The following is a 22,636-nucleotide window of genomic DNA, read 5'->3' as shown; positions in this document are numbered from 1 at the left end:
AACATGGTTTTCGCAAGAAACGTTCTTGTGTTTCGCAGCTGATTCTTGCCGTCCAAGATCTTGCTAGAACCATTGATGACAAGGGTCAACTGGATATGATACTCCTTGACTTCTCTAAAGCATTTGACAAAGTACCGCATGGACGCCTGTTACACAAGCTTCAATTTTATGGAATCCGAGATCACACTCACCATTGGATAGCTGACTTTCTGAGTAATAGGACCCAACAAGTAACATCAGGCGTTCCGCAAGGCAGTGTCCTCGGGCCAATGCTCTTTCTCGTCTTCATCAATGACCTGCCAGAGTATCTCTTCAACAACTCAAGAGTAAGGCTCTTTGCTGACGATTGCATGGTCTATGCCAACATCAAGACAGAGGAAGATGCCATTCATCTCCAAGAGGACCTCGACTCCTTGCAACGATGGGAGCAAGATTGGCTGATGGAATTCAATCCACAGAAGTGTCAAGTACTTCATGTCACAAATAAGCGCAAACCTATCATCAAGCCTTATTTCATCCATGGACAGACTATATCTGATAAAAATACAGCAAAGTATCTTGGAGTTGAGCTGCAGAGAAACCTCAGCTGGAATCAACATATAAATGCTGTAACCAAAAAGGCCAACTGAACGAATGCCTTCCTGGGGTCCACCCGCCAGTTTTAAGGACCACTGGTCATAATACCCGCTAGTTATAAGGACCGCTAGTCATAATAGTCATAAGGGTCGCTATTCATAAGGGGCTTTGTTCATAGAGGTCGCAAGTCATAATCAACGATGGGGGTCGCCATTCATAATCAAACAAGAGGGTCGCTAGTCATAATAAAGGAAGAGGGTCGCCAGTCATAAGGAGGAAAAGGGTTCGGTGATCATAAGGGTCGCCAGTCATAATAGTGGATAAGGGTCGCCAGTCATAATAGTAGAAGGGGTTCGCCATTCATAATGGTAGATGAGGGTTGCTAGTCATAATAGTAGATGGGGTTCGCCAGTCAAATAATGGATGAGGGTTGCTAGTCATAATAGTAGAAGGGGTTCGCCAGTCATAATAATGGATGAGGGTCGCCAGTCATAATAATGGATGAGGGTCGCCAGTCATAATAGTAGAAGGGGTTTACCAGTCATAATGGTAGATGAGGGTCGCTATTCATAAAAGTAGAGAGGGTTCGCCAGTCATAATAATGGATGAGGGTCGCCAGTCCTAATAATTCATGAGGGTCGCCAGTCATAATAGTAGAAGGGGTTCGCCAGTCATAATGGTCGATGAGGGCGCTATTCATAATAGTAGATGGGGTTCTCCAGTCATAATAATGGATGAGGGTCGCCAGTCATATTAGAAGGGGTTCGCCAGTCATAATAATGGATGAGGGTCGCCAGTCATAATAGTAGAAGGGGTTCGCCAGTCATAATGGTAGATGAGGGTTGCTATTCATAATAGTAGAGAGGGTTCGCGAGTCATAATAATGGATGAGGGTCGCCAGTCATAATAGTAGAAGGGGTTCGCCAGTCATAATGGTAGATGAGGGTCGCAAGTCATAATAGATGGGGTTCGCCAGTCATAATAGTAGAAGGGGTTCGCCAGTCATTATGGTAGATGAGGGTCGCTATTCATAATAGTAGAGAGGGTTCGCCAGTCATAATAATTGATGAGGGTCGCCAGTCATAATAGGAGAAAGGGTTTGCCAGTCATAATAATAGATGAGGGTCGCCTGTCATAATAGTAGAAGGGGTTCGCCAGTCATAATGGTAGATGAGGGTCGCTATTCATAATAGTAGAGAGGGTTCGCGAGTCATAATAATGGATGAGGGTCGCCAGTCATAATAATGGATGAGGGTCGCCAGTCATAATAGTAGAAGGGGTTCGCCAGTCATAATGGTAGATGAGGGTCGCTAGTCATAATAGTAGATGGGGTTCGCCAGTCATAATAGTAGACGGGTTTCGCCAGTCATTATGGTAGATGAGGGTCGCCAGTCATAATATTAGAAGGGGTTCGCCAGTTATAATGGCAGATGAGGTTCGCTAGTCATAATAGTAGATGGGGTTCGCCAGTCATAATAGTGGATGAGGGTCGCTATTCATAATAGTAGAAAGGGTTCGTCAGTCATAATGGTAGATGAGGGTCGCTAGTCTTGATAGTAGATGCGGTTCGCCAGTCATAATGGTAGATGAGGGTCGCTAGTCATAGTAGACGGGGTTCGCCAGTCATAGTAAAGGATGAGGGTCGCCAGTCATAATAATGGATGAGGGTCGCCAGTCATAATAGTAGAAGGGGTTTGCCAGTCATAATGGTAGATGAGCGTAGCTAGTCATAATAGTAGATGGGGTTCGCCAGTCATAATAATGAATGAGGGTCGCCAGTCATAATAGTACATTGTAAAAAATGAGGTGCTAATTTAGCGCTTACAGTGATTGTATAGTGACTGCACTGGGAGTGTTGATTTTCTAGTTTAAATATGAACTAGAAAATCAGCACTAGTAGTGCAGTCACTATACAAGCACTCTAAGTGCTGAATTAGCAATTCATTTTTACAGTGTATTAGGGGTTTGCTAGTCATAATAGTAGATGAGGGTCGCTAGTCTTATTAGTAGAAGAGGGTCGCTAGCCATGATAGTGGAAGTGGTTCGCCTGTCAGTAGAAGGGAACTTTGCTACATAATACATGTAGCTGAGGTGGGCGCAAAGCGTGAGAACACAAGAAAGGTGATTTTCAAGCCTAATATGTTTTATGTTGTAGTTCAAAAAGGGTATTTAATTTCGAATAAGAGCACATTTTTATTTTGAAAAATGGGATTTTTAAAAATAATAACCAGCAGGAGCTATTAAAAATGACACCCTTTAAAAAGATAAATTATCTCATGTTACTGACATTAGTTTTGTGACCATCCTGTTGGACTTCAAGAACAGTATTTAGTTTTGAAAAAAGAGCACATTTCATTTTGCCAAAAGGCTTTTTGCTTTTGAAAAAGGGCATTTTTTTTTACTTACGGCTATTTTCTTTTCATCATAACCAGCAGAAGTTGTTAGAAATGACACCCTCCCCTAAAAAAATCAAATTATCTTTAGGCGAAAAGGTGTAGATTGTGAATAATTCCAATAACAAGGAAATCTTCTTTGAATATATGCATTTAAGATAGTGTTGACCTAAACCTGTACCACAGTATTTTCTATAAGCTTTTTTTTCAATAGAGGTTGTTTTTTTTTACAGAAAAGTGTCTTTTCTATCTATATTATACTTTTTTTAGTTGATGTTGAATATGATATGAGCATGAAATTATTCCTTCATATTATATATTTCATTTTTTGAAAAGGAAAAAAAAAAATATTTATTGTTTACAGGACACTCATTTTGTAAAGGATTTGGAAGAAAACATCTTAAAGGAGTGGGAGGAAGGTTTTTTTCTCCTATAAATCATCTAATGCAATGCTATATTATTTGATAAAAACATACAACTTGTTATTAAATGACAAGTCCACCCCAACAAAAACTTGATTTGAATAAAAAGAGAAAAATTCAACAAGCATAACAATGAAAATTTCATCAAAATCGGATGTAAAATAAGAAAGTTATGACATTTCAAAGTTTCGCTTCATTCCACAAAAACAGTTATATGAACGAGCCAGCTACATCCAAATGATAGAGTCGATGATGTCATTCACTCACTATTTCTTTTCTTTTTTATTGCTTGAAATATGAAATATTTTGATTTTCTCGTCATTGTCATGTGAAATGAAGTTTCATTCTTCCCTGAACACGTGGAATTCCATTACTTTAACAATTTGTGCTTCAGGCAAGGAGGTCCTAATCGTCAAATTCATAAAAATTGAAATATTGTATAATTCAAACAATACAAAACAAAAGAAATAGTGAGTGACATCATCAACTCTCTCAATTGGATGTAACTGGCTCGTTCATATAACTATTTTGTTAAAAATAAGCGAAACTTATTTCTTATGTTATGTCATAACTTTCTTATTTTACATCCGATTTTGATGAAATCTTCAGCATTGTGCTTGTCTGATTTTTCTCCATTGATTCAAATCAACATTTTTCTGAGGTGGACTTGACCTTGAGAGTAAAATGCGATACTGATGGAAACTATGTTGCTTATTTCATTGATATCATTGTATGGGCAAAATGACCCTAAAATTTTTAGATGTATAGAAAATATCTTATTGGACTATGATGATCCTCATAAAATCCTATGTGGTGATTGGAACCTGGTCCAAAGTTTTGAGTCGGTGAGTTAATTTAGTTGATCCATGGCGTCAGTTAAATCCAAATTAAAAATGTTATACTTGGAGACAGCCCACACCATTGAAGCAAAGTAGAAAACATTATTTTTTGATATCTTCAGATATTATTTCTTTGGTTAGAAAATGTGATATTGATTTAGGATATCGTACCGATCACACAATGATCAGTTTAGAGATTGTGTTAGATAAATGTTTTTACAGTATCTTGATAGTCTTCATGGTAAAGCTTTTGAAACTGTTAGAAAAGAGAAACTCAGATTTGTTATTGATTATCAGTTGTTTTTTATACACTGTTCATAGGCGGATCTAGGGGGCCCGAGCGGCCCCCCCCCCCCCCCCCCCCCCCCCATTGGCGGAGCAAAAAACAGGAAAAGGGGAAGAAAGAAAGAAAGAAAGAAAGAAAGAAAGAAAGAAAAAGAAGGGAAAAGAGAGGAGAAAAAAGAAGGGGAAACACAAGAAGAGGAAGACGAGTGAATAAAATAAGATGAGGGGAAGCCTAGGAAAATGATTTTTAAAATCCTTAATGTCACTATAAAAAAAAATCGCTTATGCTTCGCGCTCGCATTGCATGTTAGGTGATTTACATATCAATATGGAGATTGAAATATCAAAATTTGAAGTCAACATAGAAAACATATTTCAGCTCAGAAATCGTACTTTCATTATTTTGTTTGATTTACAAATTGATTTTTAAAAAGTGCTCTGCAAAACTTTTTGTTTTATGGTCTGAATTTTTAAAAATTTCGGCTCGCGATTCGCGCTCGCATTGATTGTTGAAAATCTATCAACTCACGCATCTTCTTCATAAATCATAAATACAAAAGTGCTTTAAATGTACAGTTTTCAGGCCATAATATTAATAGATTTCACGCTCTCACAATAAGCTTATTAGGTTAATAAATAAGATATTAATTTAAGAATCAAATTGTCCCTTTTTTAAATGCAATATCGACAAGTTTTATCTTGCGCTTTGGAAGAGAAATAAGATATAGTCATAATTTTCATATGATGACATAATGCTCTTGGAATGTCCTGGTCGTATGTCAAAACTCAAAGTAATAATAATGAAACATTTTGAATGAAATTAAAATAATGAAACTCTTTTTGTCTCACAAAGTGAGACTATAGGCGCCGCTTTTCCGACGGCGGCGGCGGCGTCAACATCAAATCTTAACCTGAGGTTAAGTTTTTGAAATGATGTCATAACTTAGAAAGTATATGGACCTAGTTAATAAAACTTGGCCATAAGGTAAATCAAGTATTACTGAACATCCTATTAGAGTTTCATGTCACATGACCAAGGTCAAAGGTCATTTAGGGTCAATGAACTTAGACCATGTTGGAGGAATCAACATCGAAATCTTAACCTGAGGTTAAGTTTTTGAAATGTCATCATAACTTAGAAAATATATGGACCTAGTTCATGAAACTTGGACATAAGGTTAATCTAGTATCACTGAACATCCTGCATAAGTTTCACGTCACATGACCAAGGTCAAAGGTCATTTAGGGTCAATGAACTTTGGCCGAATTGGGGATATCTGTTGAATTCCCATCATAACTTTGGAAGTTTATGGATCTGATTCATGAAACTTGGACATAATAGTAATCAAGCATCACTGAAATTTTTTTGCAAGTTTCAGGTCTCATGATTAAGGTCAAAGGTCATTTTGGGTCAATGAACTTTGGCCGAATCGGGGGTATCTGTTGAATTACCATCATAACTTTGAAAGTTTATTGGTCTAGTTCATTAAACTTGGACATTAGAGTAATCAAGTATCACTGAACATCCTGTGCGCGTTTCAGGTCACATGACCAAGGTCAAAGGTCGATGAACTTTGGCCGAATTGGGTGTATCTGTTGAATTACCATCATAACTTTGAAAGTTTATGGATCTGATTCATGAAACTTGTACATAAGAGTAATCAAGTATCACTGAACATCCTGTTCGAGTTTCAGGTCACATGATCAAGGTCAAATGTCATGTAAGGTCAATGAACTTTGGCCATGTTGGGGTATTTTGTTGAATAACCATCATATCTCTGTAAGTTTATTGGTCTAGTTCATAAAAAAGGGAAATAAGAGTAACCATGTATCACTGAACATCTTGTGCGAGTTAGAGTAGTATTCAAAGTGAGCACTGCTGCTATATTGAACCGCGTGATGCAGGTGAGACGGCCAGAGGCATTCCACTTGTTTGTAATGTCATCCATACCCACCTCACAATTTTTCCTACAAAGTGCTTGAAATACAGAGCTTAAATTGACCCTTTGCAGATCGGAATATCAAATGTTTTAAGCTCGCGCTTCGCGCTCACTTTATCGATTTTAACGATGAAAAAAGGTATTTAGAATGCCCACTCAGATTCTAGGTCTAAATCTGAAATACGCGCGCGTTTATTCAGATACCCAGCTTGTTCTCTGTATAAATCATTATCCAGTTTTATTCCACAATATAATAAAAGTTTGTGCTCGCGCTTTGCGCTCACTATATTAATGTAGAAAGATATCCAATTACTCATCCTTTTCACGATTTACAAAACATGAATGGAGTGTCCCGTTTTTAGGTGTAAACAGTGGCGTAACAGGGGTCGGTGGCCAAGGGGGGGGGGGGGCAAGAGCCAAAAATTTCCCGGTCATATGGTATAAACAGGCGCAATGGTGTAATTAGGCGACGATTTCGAAAGGGCAAGATATTGTGTATCAGGCAGAATGTATCTTTTTAAAAAAAAAGTTGCGAGCGAGCAAAAATTTTGACATTTTTAATACAAAAATCCAATTTTGTGATAGATTTTGACATGATATCCAGAGAATGTATTTCACTCTTCTCTCTTTTCATCCCTTTTTTGTGATCTGTACGCCACTGTTAACAGGATTATTTGCGGCAGTAGCGTGCAGAGTAAACAAAACTAAAATCAAGGGGCGCAGTATGGCGCATGTGCGAAAAAGCTGCTTAATATAAGTCCCGAGCGAGTAAAGCGAGAAAAAAATCACCTTTTCATGAGAATCTAACTTTGAGATATCTTTTTTTACATGGTAAAACTTTTGGGGACCATGGCCCAACCCTTCCATACTCATATACGGCAGTGCTATGCGGTTGGGGTCTGGGGCGGAGCCCCCGGAACTTCTTGATATCAAAGCCATTTAAACTTCGCAGATTGCCGCTATTTAATCAAATTGCGGGTATCTAGAGAATATAGCTTTTACACAACACGTTTATTCAACCCAGTTGAACCAAATATTTTGAGGGGGCAAAACATAGCAATGGGGGGGGGGAGTCGCCAGCGAGCAAAGCGAGCTGGAAAAAAAAATTGCCTATTGAAATTAAATTCTAATTATGTGATAGATTTCTCCATTATATTCAGCAAATAACACATTTCATTGTTTCCATTCATTTCATTATACGTTGTCTCCCATAAATTCTTTTATTTCGTCTTGGGTGTTGAACCAAGACCCCCCTCCCCCCAGCCTGTACGCCAGTGATTGAACGTAAAGCTTAATGTAGGAAGGGTCCCTAAAGGGGGGGGGGTAGTCTGCTATGCAGACTCTGAATGGCTCATGAGGTGGGATCTGCTACTGGTTTGCGAAGCAAACCAGCCTGAAAGGGCGAGAGCAGCGAGCCATTTCAGAGTCTGCTTCTTCTTTGGAAATCTTGTTCCCACGGTCAAAATAAGTCCCACCCACCCAAAATTTCAGAGAGCTTTCATTGGATAACTTCATCTGTCTATCAACCAAATTTTAGGACCCCTGAGGAGTATAGATAATCCCCTACTTTAACCACAGAGCCATGAGCAGGGTTATTATACAGTGCGTCCCAGAAAAAACGAAACCGAGATTTAGCGATGATTTATCATAACTTAATCATAAATAAAATAGAAAAATGACCTATCAATGTAAAGCTTAGAGTCTTCTCTTTCATCTGGTATTACTTAGATTATTCCTCATTCACGCATGAGTGAGTAAAGACAATTCGAATACAGGATGCAAAAACAAAAAACTCACTTGGCGGGGGGTATCTGAATTTCAAAAAGAAAATCACATGACTAAAAAGTTCAATATCTGCTCTTTTCTTTGATACCTCAATCACAGAAAATGGACAAGAATTAAAAAAGTTATGATCCCTCGAAATAATGGTTGTATTTCCCTAATTTCATTAAATAAACTTGTTTTCACCGGTTTCCCACAGAAGCTATCGCACGGTAACAAAAGACTTCATGCTTGGCTGATCGTCAACAAAACGGAGTGTCGAGTTAGTTTGAACGCTAGCCTGTAAAACCTCTTAATTTTCTGAAATTATTGAAATTCAAACCTTATTTCAAATAACCAGAACTTTGTCATTTCTTGACCATTTTCTGTAATTGAGGTATCAAATTAAAGAGCAGATATTGAACTTTTTCAAAATGAGATTTGCTTTTTAAAACACAGATACGGCCCGCCAAGTGACTTTTTGGTACCCCCTTTTCAAATTGTTTTTGCTCACTCATGCCTGAATGAGAAATAATTTAAGTAATACCAGATGAAAGAGGAGATTCTAAGCTTTACATTGATAGGTCATTTGTCTATTTTATTTATGATTAAGTCATGATAATCATCGCTAAATCTTGGTTTCGTTTTTTCTGGGACGCACTGTATAATACCCTGGCTCAGGCCGTCAGACAGTGTTTACATTCCACTGAGCAGCTGCATGTATGGCTCCATGGCTCAAGCCAATAGACCAATTTCACGGCCGGTTTATGTATTTGGCCCTCTATCGGCGACGCCATTGCTGCGGTGGGCAAGTGCGCTGACCGCGATTGGCTCTGTGTACAAATTCAATGAAAGATTACAGATAAGCTCCGATATTGTGTCATTAACTTCATCATAAATCAATAAAATAAAGCATGGACACCTGGGTAGACGATGTAAGACAATGGCCATATCTGACCGATGAAGGTATGATGAATTTTTGCACTTTGGCTACTTTTTCCCCTTAGTTTTGTCAGTAAAAGTGAGTTGATGATGACCAAGAATCGCTGTTGGTTTTCATCAGCTAGGGAGCTCACTTCTTGTTGCTAGTAAATTGTGTTAGAGTAGCGGGAGAGTGAACGAGACATAGAGAGAGAGGGTGAGAGAGAGGATGAGAGGAGGGGGATAGTGAGAGGGGAGAGAGGAATAGTGAGAAAGGGGGGGGGGGCTGGCGAGAGTGTGTGAGAGAGGGATAGTGTAATACAGAGAAGGGGATAGTGGGAGGGAGAGAGAGAGAGAGGGACTGATATTTCCATCTAAGCCATGATCAAATAAATCCCCCCTCCCTCCCCCCCACAAAAAAAAACACCACCACCACATTTTATGCAGCCCTATAAGTATCCAAAAGGAGGGGGCAAGGCAAGAGAATAAAACAGAGAGGAAGGAGGAAGGGGAAGAGAGGGCCAGGGCCCTGTTTCATAAAAAGTTGTTATGATAGCAACTCCACACTATCTTTAACTTTAAAGTCCTTTCTGTTGATGTTTTTTATCCACTGGCGACGCATTCCTTCATCACGGCCTGGAAACCTATGCAGGGAGTACGGCTTCACACACAAACAGGCTTGAGTCCAAGGCGAGTGAATTTCACATTCACTTTGCTTCCAATCCTGAAGCTTTCTCCAATTGTTGTGGCAATTGAACACAGCACAGCTGCGACCTGAACTTCTCCGATTAATGCTCATTGTGAATCTTACAAGAAATCTGCTCAATTGGTCCAAAATAAAAAAAATCGAACGAATGTACCAAATACCCTATTGACTTGTGTACTATAAAAGTTGATTCGCCCACCGCAGCATGGCGACCAGTCTGCTGCCCTCTCACGTTGTGAAATTGGTCTATACATGTACATTCATATTATTATTGTGTATGCATGGTAGTGGATAGCTCTATGGTATTATGGTATTATCAAACACTTTTCATCATATCAAACTCATTCAATACAATTCAATTCAATCTTTATTTCACAAATAGGATAAAAATACAAGGAAACATCAAATAATGCGATTAGATAATAAAAATAAATTGCGTGGCTTCCCATGAAGGTAATAAGAAACCTGTGAGGCTGGATCACCAAAACATAGTAAAAACACAACATTAATACAAAACAAAATATCATATCATTCTAATAATTAGTGCAGGAAAAAGGAGAAAAAACAACAACACATTACAAAGAACACGAGTTGAGGGGTCTATACAGTACAAGTATGCATTGATATCAACTGTGAGAATTAACAATCATTTCCTAGAAAATTTGTGTACTGTTTTCTAAAGGGAGATAAAAATTGAGAGTTATTATTTGGGGAATCTTCTTCCATTGTTTGGGACCTACATAACCCAGCTTCGTGACTAGACCATAAATGAAATTTATTGGAAGAACGGGCATTATGGTTATGAACTTGATTACTGTATTGAAAAAAAATCTGAAAACTACATGGGTAGCAACCTCTGCTTGTACTTATACATAAATATTGTGAGTTCTTGCTTATTAATATCGTAAGGACAGTTTCTTAAAGTTCAAGACCACCCCAGGAAAATGGGAAAAAGCTGACTTGAATAAATACTGAAAATCAACCTAGCATATAGTGCTGAAAATTTCATCAAAATCGAATGTAAAATAAGAAAGTTATGACATTTCAAAGTTTCGCTTATTTTTAACAAAATAGTTATATGAACGAGCCAGTTACATCCAAATGAGAGAGTCAATGATGTCACTCATTCGCTATTTCTTTTGTTTTTTATTGTTTGAATTAGTATACATTATTTCAATTTTTACGAATTTGGCGATTATGACCTCCTTGCCTGAAGCACAAAATGTTAAAATAATGGAATTCCACGTGTTCAGGGAGGAATGAAACTTCATTTCACATGACAATGACAAGAAAATAAAATATTTCGTATTTCATATAATAAAATACAAAATAAATAGTGATTGGATGACGTCATAGTCTCCTCATTTGCATACCAGCCAGGATCAGCACATATTTTAATTAAGCGAAACTTTGAAATGTCATGACTCTCTTATTTTACATCCGATTTTGATGAAATTTTCAGTGTAATGCTTGTTGGATTTTTCTCTTTTTATTCAAATCAACCTTTTTGTTGGGGGGGACTTGTCCTTTTAAGGTCAAGTCCACCTCAGAAAAATGTTGATTTGGATCAATGGAGAAAAATCAGACAAGCACAATGCTGAAAATTTCATCAAAATCGGATGTAAAATAAGAAAGTTATGACATTTCAAAGTTTCGCTTATTTTTAACAAAATAGTTATATAAAAGAGCCAGTTACATCCAAATGAGATAGTCAATGATGTCACTCATTCGCTATTCCTTTTGTTTGTTATTGTTTGAATTATAGAATATTTCAATTTTTACGAATTTGACAATTATGACATCCTTGCCTGAAGCACAAAATGTTAAAATAATGGAATTCCACGTGTTCAGGGAGGAGTGAAACTTCATTTCACATGACAATGACAAGAAAATAAAAATATTTCGTATTTCATATAATAAAATACAAAAGAAATAGTGAGTGAGTGATGTCATCAGTTCCTCATTTGCATACCGACCGATATGTGCATATAACTGTTTTGTGAAATGAAGCAAAACTTTAAAATGCCATAACTTTCTTATTTAACATCTAATTTTGATGAAATTTTCAGTGTTATGCTTGTTGAAATTTTCTCATTTTGTTCAAATCAAGTTTTTCTTGAGGTGGTCCTTTGAATAAATGCGCGGATGGTGCTAGGTAATGGAAATTGGTAATTATTCTTAAACCTTTCTTTTGAATTTTGAATATTGAGTCCAAATTCATATGAGGTTACATTGGTATTGCAATATTTTAAATAAGAGCAAATCATGGAATGGTATAAAGTTATCAGATTTTATGAAGCAATCTACGCTTAAGTTTGTAAATTAAACCAGTATTCCTTAGTATCATATTGGTACTTAAACTCGAAATATTATCCAACTCAAAAACACCATTCTCATAGAGTTCAGAACTTGAATAATAGTTTACAAAATGAAAATCTTAAATTTCAAGATTGTAAGTTTGTAAACTATCATACTTTAAATCAAACAGGATAGCTATGTTTTATTATTTTGTTCCTGTTTGGAATTAACTTCTAACCATAGTTTGTTGATTGGACCTTGTATGTATATTCACTTCTCCATGCTACTGTATTCAACCTGTTTTACTGTTATGTTTACAGCTCGGCTTGATATTAATTAGCCTTAATCAGCATCATTTAAGTTGTCATGCCCAGCAACATTCGTTCACCTTTGTGCTTTTATGCCAGCCATAATACCAGTGGTAAAGACGTACAGTTATGTATGTGACAAATCTGCTACTTTCAAACTCATAAGTATGCTGAATGACAATATTGGCAATTTTTTTTATATAAACTTAAATCAGATTGATTTTATTTAAATCAGATTTTTAAAATTTTAATATGATTTTTTCTAACAGATTTTTTTTAAACAAAGCGCAAACACCAAAAATTTAACCCTTTACACTGTCATCAATTTTAAGATCATACATTTCACCACTAAGAATATTCTTAACTATTTCATAATCAAATCCAGTCAAAATATAATTTACAGAAATATTAAAGCCATGAAAAGGCTGACATTTTCTGCTGTGTCTAAAGTGAATGTAGAGAGCTTCTACTGATTGGTTCAAAGGAACTGTCTTGGTACAGCTAATGCTGCAAAGTTGGTGTTCATTTTAAAACTCTGAACATTTAATGAGAATCAGTTTATTTGGAAGAATTCCATGACTCAGAGATTCAAATTCTCCAAAGAGAAACATTTTTTAAATCTTATTTTCAAGCCAATGATTGAAGATCATAATGTTAACGAAAACTGCACTTATCTTTTGTTTGTTTCAAGCCCAAGTTGTTCTTTGAGCCACAGTTGGATCAACTGTTTCAAAGCATTCATTGGCTCGCAAAACTTTGACCGACTGCATTCAACCTTAAAGAAATGGACCGGGCTGAAAATATTCACATCTAAATAAATAGAGTAAAATGATGAAAATTTCACCAAAATTTGATGACATATAACGAAGTTATTGTATTTTAAACTTTATCAGTATTTTGTGAAAAACAGTTATATTTACATCGTCATGAATATTCATTTGGTGGGTTGATGATGTCACATCCCATCTTTCCTTTTCTTATAACACGAAATCATAATTATTTAATTTTTTCATACATGTGTAAATAATGTGTCTCCATTATGATGAAATAAGTTGCGGCAATAAATAACTAATGTACTTAATTAGTTCTCAAATCAATTTTTTTAGTTCTTGGTAAATTCTTTTTTAATAAACCTAATATCATATAATTATAATAAAAAGAATAAGTGGAGATATGCCACCATCAACCCAACTAATGGATGAAGACATGCCTAGAAATGTTTCACAGGAAAGATGGAAAAGAAATCTTTAAAATTCAATAACTTTGTTATTTGTTATGCGATTTTGATCACATTTTCAGCATTTTAAATTTCACTCTATTAATCAGTGAGATATAAATTTCTCCAGCCTGGACAATTCCTTTAAGTTCTTCTTTGAGCCATAGTTGGAACTATTGGACTATTCAAAGCATTTGCTTGCAAATTTTTGACTAACTTGCAAGTTGATTTAAATGATTTTTTTCACAATAAACTTGAATACCAGTATTTTGCAGTTGTTAGAAGTTTTGCAAAAAAATAAGAAAACGGGTTCCCTTATACTACTGTGTCGGCCTGTTTATTTGAATAAGACATATAAAAGAATAAAATGATAAACTATGGGTGTAACGGGTCACCAGGGACATTGCAGAATTTTACTTTTATTGTACTCCATTCAAAACATTCACTTAAAAATGTACAAACATAAATCCTTTTGGCAAAGGGCACTAAAATATAATTTAGTCATGTTAGGCCTTTTGCCAAGAATATTCATACATTTTTGAAATAAAGATGTATATTTTACTGAATCTTTTTCAGTGAATTGGCTGAATGAAGCACAATCTCACTCAGAATGTCTGAACAGGCTTTTCTAGTAGGATCCAAGGTTATAACCCATCCTGGAAAAATTTATGTTGAGATTCAGCCTAATAAATTCAAAGTTCCTGTACTTTTCTTTCTTGAAAACTGTCCTCTAAAACACTTCTGAAGTTTGACATAAAGAAATAGAACTTTGTTTTACTCTCAACAAAGTACATCTTTGGTTTTGCAAAATTGACTTGATTTTAATGATTTTATTTCAATTGTTATGAGCAGATATAAAGGGTTTATTCCTGTTCTCATGGTATAAAGTTGGTATAAAATCTTACTCTTTTGAATTTAAAAAGTAAAACTGCCACAAACAATAAAAAATCCAAAATTTGTAGATGTTCCAATGGAAGTGATTTAAAGGACAAGTCATGCACCCCAACAAAAAGCTGCTTTGAACATGTTGAATAATAATGAGAAAATCAGACAAGCATAACGCTGAAAATTTCATCAAAATCCAATCTAAAACTAAAAGAAGAAAGTAATGACATTTTAAAATTTTGCTTAATTTCAATAAAACAGTTGTGGTTATATGCAAATCCTTGTCGGTATGCAAATGAGGGGACCGATGACATCACTCACTATTTATTTTGTATTTTATTATGTGAAATATGAAATATTTTTATGAACAAAAAAATCATCCCCCCTGAACATGTGGGATTACATTGTTTTAACATTTTGTAGCTCAAGCAAGAGGGCCCTTTTTTTTAATTCGTAAAAATTGAAATGTTTTATAATTCAAACAGTAAAAATACCAAGAAATAGTGAGTGAGTGACATCATCGACTCTCTGATTTTCATGGAGATATGCCACCATCAGCCCAACTAATGGATATTCATGAAGACATGCCGAGAAATGTTTCACCGGAAAGATGGAAAAGAAATCTTTAGAATTCAATAACTTTGTTATTTGTTATGCGATTTTGATCAAACAGTAAAAATACAAAAGAAATAGTGAGTGAGTGACATCATCGACTCTCTGATTTTCATATCACTGAATTGTCCATATAAATAAGGGCCTTTTCATAAAGCTGTTCATAAGTTAAGGGCGATTTTAAAGGACAAATCCACCCCAACAAAAACTTGATTTGAATACAAAGAGAAAAATTCAACAATCATAACTCTAAAAATTTCATCAAAATCGGATATAAAATAAGAAAGTTCTGACATTTCAAAGTTTCGCTTGTTTTTAACAAAACAGTTATATGAACGAGCCAGTTACATCCAAAGGAGAGGGTCGATGATGTCACTCACTATTTCTTTTGTTTTTATTGTTTGAAATATGAAATATTTTGATTTTCTCGTCATTGTCATGTGAAATGAAGTTTCATTCCTCCCTGAACACATGGAATTCCATTATTCTAACATTTTGTGCTTCAGGCAAGGAGGTCCTAATCATCAAATTCGTAAAAATTGAAATATTGTGAAAAAGTAGGCCTATGAGCTAGCGCTCTGCGCTATCATTTTTGATGGGTAGGTCCAGTATACCTGTATATTAATTCTATTACACACTACTTAAAATCCCCTTTTTATGGGATTTCATAAAACATGTAAAAACGGAGTCGGCTTGCGATTTGCGTTTGCATGAATTGTTAAAAATATCCGTGCATCCTATTCATAATACAATGTGCTTTAAAATGTCCAGTTTTCAGGCCGCAATATCAACAAGTTTCACGCTCTTATATTAGATACGGAATAAAATAATAACACTTTTATGAATTCCAAATATCTAAATTGTCTGTTTTTCAGAATAGAATATCGACAAGTTTCTATGATTTTGATGTGATGAACAGTGTATATTTCAGGGGCCGTGGAATGGTTTTAAAAGTGGGGGCTGATGACGAAAAAAAAATCACAATCATATATATGGTCATTTTTACGATTATGTACACAGCTTTGGAACTGGGTCCCCCCCCCCCCTGCTTCCGCGGCCTCTGTATTTCATGTGCAATGGCGATGTCTGAATCTCATCTCAAGAAATATGTATACAATTTATCTTTATTTGATATTAGCCATAAAACAAAACATCAACACATTCACAATAGGCTTAATGAAGACAGAAAACATTGAAGTCGAAAGAATAGAATTACATGTATAAAGAAAATGTGAAGCTAAATGTTAATGGCAGGGCAAACAAGACTTAATTTATTAAGATGTGAGAAGGAAGGAGAAGACGAGAAAGAGACAAGGGGACAGGGAAAGAAATAAAAGAAAACAGAAGAAAGAAAGGAAGGGGAAGAGAACAAGTCATCGTGATATCTCCTTGGAAATATCTTCTATAACAGTCCATGCAGAGAGGAACGTGTATATATCTTAGAAAACGGTTCTGTACATTAATCAATCGGTTCCATTACAATGTAGAAATGATAAAGATACATCATTTAAAAACAGGATATTTAAGGAAGGGAAGAAGAATGAGAGAGCAAGTGAAAGAAAAACGAAAATAAAAATAAGAAAGAAGGAAAGGAAAGAATGAAAGAGTAAAAGAGAGAAAGAGAAAAAATGGAAAGAGAAAGGAAGGAAAGAGTGAATGAAAGAAAGAAAGAAAAAGAACGAAAGGGGGTCACAGGAAAAGAAGAAGAGAAAAAAAGAAAGAAAACAGAAGAGAAGAAAGAAAGAGGAAAAGAAAAAAATCAAGAAGAATCAAAGGGAAAAAAAGGAAAAACGAAAAAGAAGAAAGAAAGGGCAATGTTTATTTTTATGTTACTTATTAGGCCCAATTACATGACGGGGGTGATCTTCTACATATACATGTATATACATATTCTGTATACACGTTCCTCTCTGCATGGACTGTTATAGAAGATATTTACAAGGAGATATCACCTCAAACTCCTTGATATTTCAAAGTATACATATGTATCTACCCATGTATATATAGCCATGGACCTATATACATGTAGCAGGCCCAGAATGTGAGAGAGAATGGCCCTATTTGTATACATTCCACAAGATAAGAAATGGTCATAACAGCTGGATCCTAATCCCTCTCTTGCCCCTACTTCCACAACTCTGCTGTCAATCATGGTATCTACTGGCAACGGAGGGTTTCAGCAAGCTCCGCCTCACATCCACGTTTCGTGGATGTGGCTCAAAGAAGTTGTAGACCCACTTCTGCAGCCTCAGTAGACCTAGTCTGCTATGCAGACTCGTTGAATCAGCTAAGGTACACACACACTGCAGATGTGGGTCTACATTTGTAGACTAGGGGGGGTGCGTAATAGAGCCATTTGAAGGTCATAGATGAAGAGCCCCTACTGCTTGGGGTCTGGGGCAAAGCCCGGTAGCTTTTTTGCATAAAATTTAGCGAGCTAATAGCACAATGTTGTATGCAGTTCCTCTTTTTTCCCGCTCTTTATTTTCTATTCTCGTCAGCCCGGTCGTGTTATTAAGTTTTTATTTCTTGTCCCTTTTCTTTGTTTTCGAATTTAGCTTTTGACTTATTCCATTCTACCTTCATTTCCTGCTATTGTTTGCCATCTTTTAATTTATTTCCCATCATGCTATTGCACTTTATAGGTCTATTTCAGAATGATTTGTTCTTTCTCAAATGTTTTTCTTTCGTTCTTCTTCCCGCTTTCCTTCCTTTTCCAAAAATATATTTTTCCTTGTTTTCTTTCCACTTTTCCCTTTCTCTTTCCTTTTCCTCATTTCCTTTCTCTCTTTCCTTCCCTTTCTTTCTCCATCCCTTTTATTTTTTCCCGTTTTTTTTATTTTCCCGGTGAAATCCGCCGGGGGGCAGCTTGCCCCCTGCCCCCCCCCCCCGCCTGTTACGCCACTGGTGTAAATCTCGAATTTTTCCGCTCGCACTTTGCGCTCGCATCAATTGTTTAGTTACATACTTATCCTTTTTACGATTACAAAAAGTGCTCAGAATTTCGTTTTTCAGGTAGAAATGTCAAAATTTTTAGCTCGCGCTTCGCGCTCGCATTATTTGATTATTGAAATATATAACGTTCTTAGGCTAACTGCAAGCAGCCGTTAACAGATCATTTTTTATTACATAAAAACGAATATATTATAAATTTCTGCTCGAGCTTTGCGCTCGCTATATTAAAGGAAACCAAAACCCAAGAAAAGAGGCAATTTTACTTGAAAGAGTAAATGAAAGGATCAATTTAAAAAAAGTTTCATCAAAATTGGTTATGAAATAAGCAAGTTATGGGAGTTTGAAAACTCTTGTACTTTCTATGGGCATCCTCAAATTGGCAAACGTGCTTCAATATGGCTGATTTTGTGGACAACTCTCCATTTGTTTTGTACACAAATTTTCAGATTTTCCTCATTATCTTTCAAGTTGCATCTTGCCTCCTTCTGAGCACAACATATGTCATGGGAAAATATAATCCACACCATATATGTCAAGGTCAGGAGGTGATAATGTGAAATATGTAAAATAAAGGGGAAAATCTGAAAATATGTGTACAAAACAAATGGAGAGTTGTCCACAAAATCAGCCATTCAGTCATTTCTGCTCGCGCTTCACGTTTGTAGTAGTTATTCATTTGCATGCACATCTTTTTCAGAAAAAAATACAAAAGATTTCCCAAAAAATTAGCTCGCGCTTTGCGCTCATATTATATAAAAAAGATATGATATTGTCTATAAATGTTTATTCATAGGAATAAAGCTAAGAAGTGAGTATTAGGATTACCCTTCAAAGAAACCAAAAATCATCTTCGAGTGGCCGGTCGGGGAAAATATGTCTGAAAAAAAATCTGCCCCCCCCCCCTATTGGCGAAGGCTAGATCCGCCCCTGCTGTTGATGGAGTTGAGAGCAGCGACTATATTGTATGTAATAAGAGAGAAGAGAAAAGAAGGAAGTGTAGAAAAAACCTCGAAATTGAAATACTTAACTTAGAAAAACTTCTAGACCAAAATATAAATATTACAGAAAATTTACAAAAAATTAGGCTACTTAGGAAATAATTAGAACAATTTAGATAAGACTTCAAATAATGCAATATGGAGAAAAACAGTCTAAATATTTTTTTTTTCTTGAAAAGCAGAGAATAGCAGAAATAAACATTTGTTGAATTGATTCATGATAATGGTACAGTATTGCAAGAACAAACAGACATTTTAAGAGAAATTGGCTCATATAATGAACAGTTATATAAATATCATGCAAATAGTGATGCTAAAGAACTTTTTTTTTTAAATCTTATTAGAGAAGAGAGTTTCCATAGTCTTACAGAGGAAGACGATTCTTCTTAAGAAGGAGAAATATCTTACAGTGAAGTTGATTTTGCATTAAAAAATATGAAAAATAATAAGCCTCCTGGACGAGATGGATTTACAACTGTTTTTTTTTAAAGCATTCTATCAGGACTTGGGTATATTCTTGGTACGAAGTATGAATTTTGCTTATATTTCTGGAAAATTATCCATCTCACAAACAATAATGGCTTAATAACATTAATTCCTTAACCCTAAAAAGACTGGGGGGGGGCCTTTTAGGCCCCCCCCTGTACATAAATCGCGATAACTTTTTTGCGCATGAAGCGTTCGCGCCGCCATTTTATGACTTTTTTCTCTTGAGTTTTGCGCAACTTTTGATACCAAATTTGTATACCCCCATGCCGCGGTTGCGGAGTTACGTAACATTTTCGTATCACATGTCACATAAGAAATTGAAATTTGTATTCGTTTGTGTGTAAAGTGTATGGTATTTGAATGAAAGTTATACACATTGTTTTCTAACTACATTTTTATATGTTTCTTTCTATATTATGTCACTTGTGAATTCAAGTAGCAGTTCTAGGAAATGAAAATAATGAAAAACATTGCATAAAAAAATAAAGAAATACATAAGAAATGCAAAATAAAGAAATACGTAAGAAATGAAAATCAAAGAAAAACATAAGAAAAGTAATAAGTACTTATTTGCATATTTAGTAATTACTAATTTGCATAAGCATATCTAATAATTCAAGCATGAAACAACACAATTCCATGATAAACAACCTCTTCTTACAGCTGAAAACCTTGAAACAGGAATTTATGGACCGCAATAGGTACCAAAGTATGAAAAATTCAATTTTTTGATAAAAATTTGCATATTCGCATAATTAATTATGCATATATTAAAAAATACAATGAATATCAGTATTTTGACTATGTTTTCTTTTAGAGGACATGACAAAGGATGTGTGTGCCAAATTTGGTTGCGATCGGACGACCAACGGCCGAGATCTTAGGGGGGGGGCCCAAAAGGCCCCCCCCCCCAGTTTTTCTAGCCTCCAAAATAGCCCAGTCTTTTTAGGGTTAAGGTGACAAAGTAAGACATTTCATCAAAAATTGGAGATCAATTTCATTGGTAAATGTTGTTTATAAATTGTTGTAAAGTTGTATTGCTCACAGACTTTAAAAAGTATTACCATATAATTATTCATGTTAATCAATCAGGATTCTTGTCTGGACGATTTATTGGTGAAAATAGGAAAATTTTGTATGATTTAATTGTGTATACGGAGAAGAAACATTTTTCACGATTTTTTGTTTAAAACGCTTTCCATTTTTAAATTTGGCAAATCTTTCATGACATGAATAAAAATACTTTATCAGAATGCATTTTCTAGTGTTATAATCAATTGGAAAATGACATTAAGATTCGTTTTTGCTATGCTCTAAAATTCTTGGGTTGTTAATTCGAAATTCACACTCTGTCAAATGAATTAATGTTGGCTTAAAAGAATACAAAGTTCTTTAATATGCGGATGACAGTTTTATTTCTCGATGGTACAGCTGCCAGTTTCTGTAATCTACAAAATATTTTGGATTCATTTGCTAAATGTAGTGGGTTGAAGGTCAATACGCAAAATCTACCATCTACCTCAGCTACCATTATGACTTGCGAACCCCTTCTACTATTATGACTATCGACCCATCTACTATTATGACTGGCGAACCCTTTCTTCTATTATGACTGGCGACCCTCATCCATTATTATGACTGGCGAACCCTTTCTACTATTATGAATAGCGACTCTCATCTACCATTATGACTGGCGAACCCCTTCTACTTTTATGACTGGCGAACTCCTTTAAGTATTATGACTGCATGGCGACCCTCATCCGTTATTATGACTGGCAAACCCTTTCTCCTATTATGACTCGCGACCCTCATCAATTATTATGACTGGCGAACCCTTTCTACTATTATGAATAGCGACCCTCATCCATTATTATGACTGGCGAACCCTTTCTCCTATTGTGACTGGCGACCCTCATCCATTATTATGACTGGCGACCCTCATCCATTATTATGACTGGCGGCGACCCTCATCTGCCATTATGACTGGCGAACCTCTACTATTATGAATCAGCCGGCGAACCCTTTCTACTATTATGAATAGCGACCCTCATCTACCATTATGACTGGCGAACCCATTCTACTATTATGAATAGCGACTCTCATCTACCATTATGACTGGCGAACCCCTTCTACTTTTATGACTGGCGAACCCCTTTCTCCTATTATGACTGGCGACCCTCATCAATTATTATGACTGGCGAACCCTTTCTCCTATTATGAATAGCGACCCTCATCTACCATTATGACTGGCGAACCCCTTCTATTATGGCTGGCGACCTTCATCTATTATTATGACTGGCGAACCCTTTCTACTATTATGAATAGCGACCCTCATCTACCATTATGACTGGCGAACCCCTTCTACTTTTATGAATAGCGATCCTCATCTACCATTATGACTGGCGAACCCCTTCTACTTTTATGACTGGCGAACCCCTTTTAGTATTATGACCGGCGACCCTCATCCATTATTATGACTGGCGAACCCTTTCTTCTATTATGACTGGCGACCCTCATTCATTATTATGACTGGCGAACCCTTTCTACTATTATGAATAGCGACCCTCATCGACCATTATGACTGGCGAACCCCTTCTACTATTATGACCGGTGACCCTCATCCATTATTATGACTGGCGACCCTTATCCATTATTATGACTGGCGAACCCTTTCTACTTTTATGAATAGCGACCCTCATCTACCATTATGACTTGCGAACCCCTTCTACTATTATGACTGGCGAACCCCTTTTAGTATTATGACTGGCGACCCTCATGTATTATTATGACTGACGAACCCCTTCTACTATTATGACTGGCGACCCTCATCCCCTATTATGACTGGCGACCCTTATGATTAATGTACTGTAGCCTCTTCCTTTTTATGACTAGCGACCCTTATTTAGTATTATGAATACCGACCCTCATTGTTGATTATGACTAGCGATCCTTATGATCAATTACCTTTATGGTCCATTATGAATAGCGACCCTTATCTTGCAATATGAAAATCGGACCTTATGACCCATGGT

The sequence above is a fragment of the Lytechinus variegatus genome, chromosome 1 (genome assembly GCF_018143015.1).
Source record: "Lytechinus variegatus isolate NC3 chromosome 1, Lvar_3.0, whole genome shotgun sequence".
Lineage (NCBI taxonomy): Eukaryota > Metazoa > Echinodermata > Echinoidea > Temnopleuroida > Toxopneustidae > Lytechinus > Lytechinus variegatus.
Note: the sequence above shows the minus strand (reverse complement) of the source record.